The sequence below is a fragment of the Jaculus jaculus genome, chromosome 9 (genome assembly GCF_020740685.1).
Source record: "Jaculus jaculus isolate mJacJac1 chromosome 9, mJacJac1.mat.Y.cur, whole genome shotgun sequence".
In the NCBI taxonomy this organism is placed as follows: Eukaryota; Metazoa; Chordata; class Mammalia; order Rodentia; family Dipodidae; genus Jaculus; species Jaculus jaculus.
Genome location: NC_059110.1, coordinates 107,400,508 through 107,404,674, shown reverse-complemented (window position 1 = coordinate 107,404,674; position 4,167 = coordinate 107,400,508). Strand labels below are relative to the sequence as shown.

Sequence of the window (4,167 nt, the reverse complement as noted above, 5' to 3'; positions counted from 1 at the left end):
AAAAAAATTATTTATTTACAAAGATAGAAAGAGAGAGAAAGAGAGGAGGAGAGAGAGAGATCTAGGCATGGTGGTGCATGCCTTTAATTCCAGCACTCAGAAGGCAGAGCTAGGTGGATCACAGTGAGTTCAGTGCCACCCTGAGAGACTACGTAGAGAACTCCAGGTCAGTTTGTGCGACAGTAAGACCTTACTTTGAAAAACCAAAAAGGAGGGAGCGAGAGAGAGAGACAGAGAGAGAGAAAATGGGCATGCCACTGCTTCTTGTCGCTGCAAATGAGCTCCAGATACATGTGCCACTTTGTGTATCTGGCTTTAGGTAGATACTGGGGAATGGAGCCCAGGCTGTTAGGCTTTGCAAGCAAGTACCTATAACAGTAGAGCCATCTCGCCAGCCCAACGAGTACTGTTTCAGTGTGAGCACTAGGAACTGAATCCGCTGAGCTATCAGCCTAGCCTAAGTGCAACCTTTCACCGGCCAGTGCCATTGCTGGAGCACTTGCTGCATGTGTGGACCTCGTCTGCTCAGGAGCTTTCTGTGGCTCCCTATTGCCTACAGAAAACACCCAAATTCCTCTACCTGCCTTTGAAGGTCCTCTGTTAGTGGGCTCGAATGTCTCTTACCCATTTTTTTCCTGTTGTTTGAAAATTAATTTGCCCAGTGTGGTGGTGCACGCCTTTAATCCCAGCGCTCAGAAGGCAGAGGTAGGAGGATTGCTGTGAGTTTGAGGCCACCCTGAGACTATATAGTGAATTCCAGGTTAGCCTGGGCTAGAGTGAGACCCTACTTTGAACCCTCCCCCAAATAATTGTTTATCTAGATGCATGTGTGTGGTGTGCACACATCAGTGTATTTTGCTGCTACAAACGCATGCCAGATACTTGTGCCACATTTTCTATCTGGCTTTATGTGGGGGTTTGGAGTATTAAACCCAGGCTGGCAAGCTTCACAAGCAAACATCTTTAGCTGCTGAGCCATCTCTGCAGCCCCCTTTACCCACTTTTTACACAGTACCTGCCGTGCCCTTGTCAGCCTGGGTTAACCTTCTCACTTGGGAAACTACGACTCCCAGCATAGGCTCAAAAGCAGCCCTGTTGATGGAGGCTGTGGCTACTATCCTTCTGAGGTGGTGATCTGTGGTTTCCTTGAGGGCAGAGGTACAACTTTTCATTTTTGTGTCCCCAGTTCCTGATCCATAGTAGCTGTTCAACAAATGGAAGCCAGAAGATGAATGCTGTCGCAGTGAGCGGACCCCCGCTCCCCCCGCCCCCCACTTGGAGAACGCCCATCTTCCTGTTACTGTTACCTTTCCTCTGAAGCCATCCCACTGCCTCCTGACCTTAACCTCTTCTCTGGGTCCCCCATTTGGGAAGCTCCACCCTTCCCTGACCCACCATGGCAGTGTCTTCTTGTCACCCAAGAATCCGTCACCCTAGAGGTTTGCTTGAATCAGGAACTGGGTTCTTCTTTGTGCTATTGGACTGTACTTGGTGTTGCTATCACATCAAGACTTTAAAATTGGAACCCACAACCTTGTTCACAATCTATTCAGAGCTCTGGGTGTGGGGGTCCATGCCTGTATCCCAATACATGGGAGTCTATCATGAGTTAGTTCCAGGTCAGCCTGAGCTATACTAGAAAGACCCTGTTTTGAACAAACTGAAAACCAAGATGAAATGGACCCAGCAGCCAGCAATTGTGACTAGTCTTTCTGGGCACCACTCCAGCGTCACAGCGCAGAGCCTGAGTCCTGGGGTAGGCAGACCCTTTGAGGTGAGGTGCCTGGCCTTTATCTTCATTTCTGAGCTACTTTGAACCCAAAGAAGGTGAGGATCCTGCTGCCAGTGGTATTGGGGAGCTGGGCCTGCCCCTTTCCTTGGTGGCCCAGTGACAGCCTTTCACCTAGCATTAGCTTCTGTCTTGGGCCACCCAATTCAGATGGGAGCCCACCTCAGGGATGGATCCATACTCTTTCAGAGATTGGGCATATTTAGCTGCTCTCTCTCTCTCATCAGCTGAAAAGTTGTAGTCCTTTCAAGGACAAACAATTAAACCACATCCTGAAGCTTTAACTTACAGACCTAAACCAAAGAACAGAGCAAATAGTTTATTTTGTTGGAACCACTGGAGGAGTCCTGTGAGCCATTCCAGTTCCTGATATGAATACATTTTTTATTTTTATTTGTTCATGCAATTTATTAACGTTGCCAAGTTTCTTTAAGCTAAGAACCGGTTACAGTTAATCCTATGAAAATGCTTCAACATTATGATATCATAACCATTTCTGGGAATTGTAATGACCTGTTGTCCTTAGGGTTTGGAGGGTGGCATCACTATTTCCAGCTCTTTCTAAATTTCTACAGAAACACATTCAGATGAGTAGATTAATTGGCTGGCTTATTTTTATTTTATTTATTTATTTATTTAAAAATATTTTTTGTTCATTTTTTATTTATTTATTTGAGAGTGACAGACACAGAGAGAAAGACAGATAGAGGGAGAGAGAGAGAATGGGCGCACCAGGGCTTCCAGCTACTGCAAACGAACTCCAGACGCGTGCGCTCCCTTGTGCATCTGGCTAACGTGGGACCTGGGGAACCGAGCCTTGAACCGGGGTCCTTAGGCTTCACAGGCAAGCGCTTAACCGCTAAGCCATCTCTCCAGCCCTTATTTTTATTTTTATTTCTTTATTTGAGAGAGCGAGAATGAGGTGGATACAGAGAGAAAGAGAGAGAGAAAATATGGGCATGCCGGGGCCTCCTGCCACTGCAAATGAGCTTCAGACACATGTACCACTTTGTGCATTTGGCTTTACACGGGTACTAGAGAATCGAACCTGGCCCTCCAGGCTTTGCAAGCAAGCACATTTAACCACTGAGCAATCTCACCAGCCCACGAAGAGCATTTTAAAGGCAACTTTTTACTTCCTGGGTAAATGAAAGATGGTCACGCTGTCATCCATCTGCTTCCTCTGTCTGCATGTGGGGCAGGGTGGGGCCCACTTTCTGCCAGCTGCTCAGCACTTGGGCCTGGCATTCCCGCGTTCCTTCCCAGAGCAGAGAATGACTCCATGAGAGCTGGGCGGTGATCATCGTCCAGTCCGGGAGTATGACCCTCATACCTATGGTCACCCCCTTCTCCATCTCTCCCTGCTCTGGCCCCAGAAGGAAGAGCAGAATTAAGCTCTTTCCCTCCAGGGCCCTCTCTCTACTTCCCCCAAGGGTAGCCCTGGCCCCATCCCTGGGGTCTTGTCCTATTGCTGTAGAGCAAGCTTCCACCCTGCACCAGGCTCACCTGCTTGGCTTCTGTCCCAGTGGACACAGAGATGCTATCCCTGGGGATCTGGCCTCAATGGGGGCATTGTTCCCACCCCTTCCAGCGTAGGATCGGGGAGGGGACAGGGCAGAGATTGGGAATGTCCCAGGTGCCACACAGGCTGGCTTTGTCCTTCTCCTCCTCCCCCTCTCTCCCTGCCCTCCTACATGATCGTGGCCCCCTCCCTCTCACTTCCCTCCCTGGGGCCCCCTCCAGAGGCTCCTCCATACCTTGGGGCAATCAGCTGTTGCAGGGGTGGAGTTCAAGGTGGCCCTGGGCGGTTGTGTGGGAACGTGGTGACCCTGCACATCACAGTGCCCTCTGGAGCTGGGGGGGGGGGTCTCTCTTGGCTACTGTCGTCCAACTTGCCTTCGTGACACCCCTGCTCATGGAGCACCCCCACTGGTCCTGGATCCTGGCCTGGCCCCGCCCCTCTCCACTCATGCACTGTCCAGATCTGGTCTTACCCTAGCTGCCCCATAAAGACTTCCTGGCCACCCTTAGGAATGGGCCAGCCAAAGGCAGAATGGGCTGACTGGAAAAACATCAGCTCCTGATAGGTGTGTAGTGGCCCATGCTTGTATCCCCAAGTACTGGGCAGGATGACCTTGAGCCCATGAGTTCAAGGTCTTCTTTGGCAATTTAACAAGATCCTGTCTCAAAACAAAGTAACAAAAAGATCATTTCAGGGCTAAGGACGTTAGCTCTGTTGGTAGCGGGGAGCCCTGGGTCCCATCCCCAGCCACACATAAAAGTGGGTGTGGTGGCACACACCACTCAGGAGGTAGAGGCAGGGCGATCAGGAGTCCAAAGTCATCCATCAGCAAATGTGAGATCAGCCCGGGCTACAT

General features: G+C 50.2%; 1 non-coding gene across 1 annotated transcript; it reads right to left on the bottom strand.

Annotated features, from left to right (window-relative positions):
* Window positions 1-2,271: 2,271 nt before the first annotated feature.
* LOC123463877 lies at window positions 2,272-2,400 on the bottom strand. Its single transcript, XR_006639248.1, has one exon. It is a non-coding gene; the product is annotated as a small nucleolar RNA SNORA33 (small nucleolar RNA).
* Window positions 2,401-4,167: the final 1,767 nt, after the last annotated feature.